At 51.2% G+C, this 7,798-nt stretch overlaps 1 long non-coding RNA gene across 2 annotated transcripts; it reads right to left on the bottom strand.

Annotated features, from left to right (window-relative positions):
• Nucleotides 1-2,561: 2,561 nt before the first annotated feature.
• On the bottom strand, nucleotides 2,562-7,760 carry LOC107971977 (uncharacterized). Of its 2 annotated transcripts, XR_010158754.1 has the most exons (5): nucleotides 7,569-7,754; nucleotides 6,511-6,828; nucleotides 5,650-5,841; nucleotides 5,475-5,568; nucleotides 5,082-5,241 (listed from the first exon to the last, which is right to left on the bottom strand). It is a non-coding gene; the product is annotated as an uncharacterized LOC107971977 (long non-coding RNA). The 2 variants fall into 2 exon arrangements; XR_010158755.1 differs by lacking the exons at nucleotides 5,082-5,241; nucleotides 5,475-5,568 and adding an exon at nucleotides 2,562-4,039 and having other exon boundaries at nucleotides 7,569-7,760.
• Between the last annotated feature and the right edge of the window lie 38 nt (nucleotides 7,761-7,798).

Here is a 7,798-nt window from a genome sequence, read left to right as displayed (position 1 = left end):
ACAGTCTCACTCTTGCCCAGGCTGGAGTGCTGTGGCACGATCTGGTCTCACTGCAACCTCCGCTTCCCGGGTTCAAGTGATTCTCGTGCCTCAGCCTCCCGAGTAGCTGGGATTACAGGTGCCACCACCACGCCCGACTGATTTTTGTATTTTTAGTAGAGACGGGGTTTCACCATGTTGGGCAGGCTGGCCTCGAACTCCTGACCTCAAGTGATCCACCTGCCTCAGCCTCCTACAGTGCTGGGATTACAGGCATGAGCCACCATGCCCAGCCTGGATGATTTTCTTGACCTCGTTTAGGGTGACTTCACATGACACTAATGGAGACATTTCTGAGACTGAAAATGGGGTGCTCTGAATAATTTTGCTAGAACAGTTAACATAACCTGGGACTCTTCTGGGAAAAGCAGGACATAAAGTCACTGTCATTGTTAAGTGGACACTGAGGGATGACCCACCAGAGCCACATAAAATTGGGGAGAGGTATCACTCCAAAGGGGTGGTCCTGGCCGGGCACGGTGGCTCATGCCTGTAATCTCAGCACCTTGGGAGGCCAAGGTGGGAAAATCGCTTGAGGCCAGGAGTTCTAGACCAGCCTGGTCAACATAGCAAGACTCAATCTGTATTAAAAAAAAAAAAAAAAAGGCTGGGCGCAGTGGGTCACACCTGTAACCCCAGCACTTTGGGAGGCCGAGGTGGTCGGATCTCTTGATGCCAGGAGTTCGAGCCCAGCCTGGCCAAAATGGCAAAACCGTCTCTACCAAAAACACAAAAATTAGCTGAACGTGGTGGTGGGTGCTTGTAATTCCAGCTACTCGGGAGGCTGAGGCAGGAGAATTGCTTGAACCTGGGAGATGGAAGTTGCAGTGAGCCAAGATCGCACCATTGCACTCCTGGGCGATAGAGGAAGACCCTGTCTCCAAAAAAAAAAAAAAAAAAAAAAAACTCACCAGAAAGGACTAGTGCTATTGACAAATGCAGGAGAGACAGGAATGCTGGAGTTACAAAACTAACAGGCATGGCCGGGCACAGTGGCTTACCCCTGTAATCCCAAAAAACTAACAGGCGTCGTCCAGGTTTGAATTCTGACTTCTCTGTTTCTTACCCCCTCCACGCCTCAGTTTCCCCTTATTTAAAATAGGGATCGTAGCAGGGACCCGTTGGCGAGGAACACTTGTGGCCCCTTGTTGCGGAGTTGATGTGTTACTGGAGACGCTGCGACTTCCTTTTTTTTTTTTTTTTTGAGACGAAGTCTCGCTCTGTCACCCAGGCTGGAGTGCAGTGGCGCAATTCTCGGCTCACTGCAAGCTCTGCCTCCCGGGTTCACGCCATTCTCCTGCCTCAGCCTCCCGAGTGGCTGGGACTCAGGCGCCTGCCACCACGCCCGGCTAAGTTTTTTTATTTTTAGTAGAGACGGGGTTTCACCGCATTAGCCAGGATGGTCTCAATCTCCTCATCTCGTGATCCGCCTGCCTCGGCCTCCCAAAATCCTGGGATTACAGGCGTGAGCCACCACACCCAGCCACGATCTCCTCCTTTCTAGTGGACATCTCGAGATCTGCAAACTAAGGCCATGAGAGCTGCCCGCCTCCCTGCAGTCGTGCTATTACAAGGCCCTTCTTCCCTGCTGACCACAAGGCAGCTATCAGAGGCTGTCTTAGGAGGACTTCACGTAAAAAGAAGCCCCTAAGCTTGATAGGCTGAGAAACCTAAGTACGCCACGGCCACCTTACTTATGCGTGGTGGTACTTCTCTGTTTCTTTGAATGCAGGTGTTCAATTAATTACAAAAAAGATGAAACTTAAAATTCTGACTTGGCCGAGTGTGGTGGCTCACGCCTGTAATCCCAGCATTTTGGGAGGCCAAGGCAGGCAGATCACAAGGTCAGGAGTTCGAGACCAGCCTGACCAACATGGTGAAACCCCGTTTCTACTAAAAATACAAAAATTAGCCAGGCCTGGTGGCACATGCCTGTAATCCCAGCTACTCAGGATGCTGACGCAGGAGTATCGCTTGAACCCAGGAGGCAGAGGTTGCGGTGAGCCGAAGATTATGCCGCTGCACTCCAGCTTGGGTGACAGAGCAAGACTCTGTCTCAAAAACAAAACAAAACAAAAAACATTGAGCAAATAAGAAAATCCACTGAGGACAAAGGAGCCAGGTTTCTCACTGCTGGAGAAGGTATTCACAATCGTGAAAGGTAGAAAGCTAGAAAGAGCCCGGAGGTGTTGGACTGAAACTGAAGGTATGGTTATGGATTTGGTTTTTGGAAACACACATGTATGCAACATAGACATAGCTACAGACGTGTGTATATACACAGGCACATACATCTTACGTTCCTAGCCTATGTCCACTGAGAGAGCCCAGAAGCAATGAGCGCACTGCTCACCCAAATCCTGCTGTTTTTAAAATTATTATCCTTTTTGAGATGGTGTCTCGTGCTGTCACCCAAGCTGTAGTGCAGTGGTGCAATCTTGGCTCACTGCAACCTCGGCCTCCTGGGTTCAAGAGATTCTAGTGCTTCAGCCTCCTGAGTAGCTGGGATTACAGGCACAGGCCAACACACCCAGCTAATTTTTTATTTGTAGTAGAGACGGGGAAGGGTTTCACCATGTTAGCCAGGCTGGTCTCAGACTCTTGGCCTCCAGCGATCCGCCCACTTCGGCCTCCCAAAGTGCTGGGATTACAAGCGTGAGCCACAGTGCTCAGCCCAAATCCTGGCTTCTAAATGCCACCTTCCATAAAGGAACCAACGTCCTTAGGGAGATGGCTGACTGCAGGGTTGGAGCAGGGAGAGAAGAAATGACCCTGGAATATCTGAGGCCAGGAGGTAAGGAAAAGTGCAGAGAAGGACGGGGACACGTCAGCACTCGGGAGCCAGTGTGTAGGGGTGCTCACTCACCAAATCTGGGATGTGAACATCAAAATAAATCATGACTGCAGTAGAATACTCCCCAGTGAATGAGACAGAACTCTGCATCCATATGGTGGTGACTATAAACTAACAAATAAATGAGTAAGAAAATCTCTCCTTTACAGTAGAATACCAACTAAAGGTGTAGAAGAAACTATGGAAATTATTTTAAAAAGCACCACTGGGCAACAATCAGAGGGCTTGAGGTAGAAGTCACCGACGGAGGTTCAGGTGGGTCTGCAGAGGTTTCATGAATAAGACAATGGTTGTGATGGTGAACTGAAGGGTGGCTAGATGGCTGGTATTGTTTCTGGTGTGAGGGTGCTCCCAGAGAGACTGAAATTTGAGTCAGTGGACTAGGAGAGGAAGATCCACCCTCAGTGGGGGTGGGCACCCTCCAACCGGCTGCCAGCGCGGCTAGAACAAGGCAGGTAGAAGAAGGTAGGTAAGCTAGCTTGCTGAGTCTTCTGGCTTTCGTCTTTACCCCATGCTGGATGCTTCTGTCCATTCCTCCTGCCCTTGGCCATCACACTCCAGGTTCTTTGGCCTTTGGACTCTGGGACTTACACCAGTAGCTTTCCGGGGTCTCTGGGCATTTGGCCACAGACTGAAGCCTGAACTGTCGGATTCCGTTTGAGGCTGTTGGACTCCGGCTGAGCCACTGCTGGCTTCCTCACTCCTCAGCTTGCAGACGGCCTGTCATGAGACTTTGCCTTGTGATGGTGTGAGCCAGTTCTTCATAAACTTTCTTTCATATGTACATATATCCTATTAGTTCTGTCCCTCTGCAGCACCTTGACTAAGACAATGCTGTAATCTCAGAATGTCTTCCTGGAAAATACGAATCAACTGACAAATGAAAACACGGTGTCTTCATTCTGGCAAAACCCAGCAGACACCAATACCACCAGGGAATTGAGATAAACATAACCCAGGTAGAATTGGCTGGAAGCCTGTGCCCCGACATGAGGACCCAGGACACGGCACCTTCTCTGCAGTCCCGCCAAGAATATATGATCCATCCTAGGTGTATGAGAAGTCTTTGCCCTTTAATAAGGATGGGAATCTGCAAAGACATATTCCAGTTTGGGGGAAGCTGAAACTGTGATAGTGGATGGGATCCTAGAGCGGAAAGGAAAAGAGACATTGTTGATACTGTTTGTAAAATCTGCAGGAGGCTGAGGCAGGAGTATCGCTTGAACCCAGGAGGCAGAAGTTGCAGTGAGCCAAGATCACACCACTGTACTCCAGCCTGGGCGACTGAGCGAGACTCCGTCTCAACAACAACAACAAAAAACTGAATGGGGTCCGAGGATCAGAACTTAGTATTGCTTCTTTTCTTTTTTTGAGACAGAGCTTCACTCTGTCAACCAGGCTGGAGCGTAGTGGCACAATCTAGGCTCACTGCAACTTCCACCTCCCAGGTTCAAGCGATTCTTCTGCCTTAACATCCTGAGCAGCTGGAATTACAGGTGCGCCGCCCCCGCCACCACACCTGGCCAATTTGTTTGTTTTGTTTTGTTTTGAGACGGAGTCTCACTGTTGCCCAAGCTGGAGTGCAGTGGGGCGATCTCAGCTCACTGCAACCTCCACCCCCGAGATTCTCCTGCCGCAGCCTCCCGAGTAGCTGGGATTACAGGTGTGCACCACCATGCCCGGCTAATGTCTGTATTTTTACTAGAGAAGGAGTTTCACCATATTGGTCAGGCTGGTCTCAAACTCCTGACCTCAGGTGATCCACCCGCCTTGGCCTCCCCAAGTGCTGGGATTACATGCGTGAGCCACCGCACCTGGCCACACGTAGTTTCTTGATTGCAAGAAGGCTGTCATGTGCCTAAGGGAGAAAAAGACGTGCTGATAAACTTCAGTCAGGCATGAGTGACACAGGTACTGGCCGTGAATTCCATGTTAATGAATCAACTAGACATTATTAAATAAGGAACCTTGAGAGAGAGACACGTACAACAAGGTTAACGATGAACTGCTTAACAAAAATGCTGTGGCCAGCGGCTTGGAGGAACCTGACTCTGTATTTCCCCAGGAGCCAGTGCCTAGGGGTGTTACTCACCAACACTCACGACAATTAGATGATTCCATGTTTGCTGCGACTTTGCAGAACTATCACTGAGCAACGCAAGGTGAAACATAAGCAGGGCCACTCACGTTTGCTTTTTTCACAAGGTCAGACTTTTATTGATACTTAATCAGAAAAGCCGTAACTACACAGGGTTCCCAAGGTGGCAATTCCCCTTAGCACAGCCTGTTCACTTGGTGGCCACAGCCCCGGGCATTCAGGCTCAGACCACTCCACAGGTGAGTCAACACTGCAAACCATAGATAGTAGTAAACTTAATGCATAAATGTTACAGATTATGGATTTAAATGTCCACTTACATCAAGAGAAAAGGGGGGCAGGCCGGGCACAGTGCCTCACGCCTGTAATCCCAGCACTTTGGGAGGCCAAGGCGGATGGATCACCTGACCAGGCTGGCTAACATGGTGAAACCCCATCTCTTCCTAAAATACAAAAAAATTAGCTGTGTGTGGTGGTGTGTACCTGTAATCCTACTTGGGAGGCTGAGGTGGGAGAATCACTTGAACCTGCAAGGCGGAGGCTGCAATGAGCTGAGACCGAGTCTTTGCACTCCAGCCTGGGCAACAAGAATGAAACTCCGTCTCAAAAAAAAAAAAAGAAAAAAAAAGAAAATGTGGGTAAAACAGGGTTAACGAACCAGTCCAAGGAGAGCGATGTGGCCAAGGAGGAGGTCCTGCACTGATCCAGACATCTTGAAAGGTGGGAGTCCGGGCCTGGGCAGAGCCTTCAAGGGGAGATGTTGTGTGATTGGGAGGGACAGCAAGATGGAGCCAGTCACCACCGCCGTGCAGCTGGTGAGGTCCTGCTCTTTTCACAGCCCTTGAGTTCTCTGGTGAAAACCGAGAGTAAAGACTGTACAATAAGCCGGGCACAGTGGCTCATGTTCTGTAATCCCAGTGCTTTGGGAAGCCGAGGCAGAGGGATCACCTGAGGTCAGGAGTTCAAGACCAGCCTGGGCTACATAGCAAAACCCTGTATCTACAAAAAATACAAAAATTAGCCAGGCATGATGGCGCATGCCTGTAGCTCCTGCTAATCAGGAGCCTGAGGAAGAAGGATGGCTTGAGCCTGGGAGGTGGAGGCTGCAGTGAGCTGTGATCATCCCAGTGCCCTTCAGCCTGAGCCACAGAGGAAGACACTGTCTAAAGAAAAACAACAAGCTGGGCGCAGTGGCTCACGCCTGTAATCCCAGTACTTTGGGAGGCCGAGGCAGGTGGATCACCTGAGGTTGGGAGTTCGAGACCAGCCTGACCAACATGGAGAAACCCCGTCTCTACTAAAAATACAAAATTAGCTGGGCGTGGTGGTGCATGCCTGTAATCCCAGCTACTTGGGAGGCTGAGGCAGGAGAATAGCTTGAACCCAGGAGGTGGTGGTTGCGGTGAGCCGAGATCACACCACTGCACTCCAGCCTGGGCAATAAGAGTGAAACTCCATCTCAAAACAACAAACAAAAAACAAAACAAGAAAGAGCATGCCTGGTTGTGTCTGTCCTTACCTGATTGGGCGTGGTCTCTATTGATTAGGCGACCATCTGGTCCGGTTGACACGACGCTTTTTGGGTTTGAGGAAGGGTCTGCTCTGCTGCCCAGGCTCTAGTGCTGGGCGCATTCACAGCTGACTAATGCCTCCACCTCCCAAGAGGCTGGGACTGCAGGTGCATGCCACCATGCCGCGTTCATTTCTTATTTTTGTGGAGACAGGGTTTCGTCATGTTCACCAGGCTGGCCTTGAACTCTTGTCAGGCCTCTGAGCCCAAGCTAAGCCATCATATCCCCAGTGACCTGCATGTATACATCCAGATGGCCTGAAGCAACTGAAGATCCACAAAAGAAGTGAAAACAGCCTTAACTGATGACATTCCACCCTTGTAATTTGTTTCTGCCCCATCCTAACTGATCAATGTACTTTGTAATCTCCGCTACCCTTAAGAAGGTTCTTTGTAATTCTCCCCACCCTTGAGAATGTACTTTGTGAGATCCACCACCTGCCTGCAAAACATTGCTCCTAACTCCACCGTCTATCCCAAAACCTGTAAGAACTAATGATAATCCCATCACTCTTTGCTGACTCTCTTTGCCGACTCAGCCGGGCTGCACCCGGGTGAAATAAACAGCCTTGTTGCTCACACAAAGCCTGTTTGGTGGTCTCTTCACACAGACATGTGAGACACTGACCTCAGGCCATCCTCCCACCTCGGCCTCCCAAAGTGCCGGGATTACAGGCCTGAGCCACCGTGCACCGTCCGGCTAATATTTTATTTCTGCAGAGATGGGGTCTCGCTATGTTGCCCAGGCTGGTCTCCATGTCCTGGGCCCACGCCCTCCTCCTGCCCAGCCGGGCGGGGTCTTACCCAGGCGGAGCCCCTTACGTGCAGGGCGTTCTGTGCAGTGACCGCGGCCCTGGGCAGAGTCAACCCCACGCGGCCACATAACCGTCCAGGGGGCGGGGGACAGCGCGGTGAAATGGGAAAGGGTTTAACTGGGGGATCTAGGTGCTGGGGACACTGACATTTTCGGTATTATTCTTGAAGCTTTTCCCTAAGTTTGAAATTACCTAAAAACACGTTGTTTTGAGATGGAGGCCTCCTGGGGCCCGCAGGATGCGCGGCCATGGGCGGGTGCCCGGGGCGGGAGGCGCCGGATGGGTCGCTAGGCCTCCTCCCTCAGGCCGGCCTCGCGCTCCTACCCCGCAGGACCCCGGCCGCAGCCCTGAGTCAGCTTCCCCGCTCCTCGCCCGCCCGGCTGCGCCTGCGCGGAGCCGCCTCACTGTCACTCAGCAAGCGC

Source organism: Pan troglodytes, chromosome 6 (assembly GCF_028858775.2).
Source record: "Pan troglodytes isolate AG18354 chromosome 6, NHGRI_mPanTro3-v2.0_pri, whole genome shotgun sequence".
NCBI classification, from domain to species: domain Eukaryota; kingdom Metazoa; phylum Chordata; class Mammalia; order Primates; family Hominidae; genus Pan; species Pan troglodytes.
The sequence above is the reverse complement of the archived record's forward strand: the minus strand, read 5'-3'. Positions and strand labels throughout refer to the sequence as shown.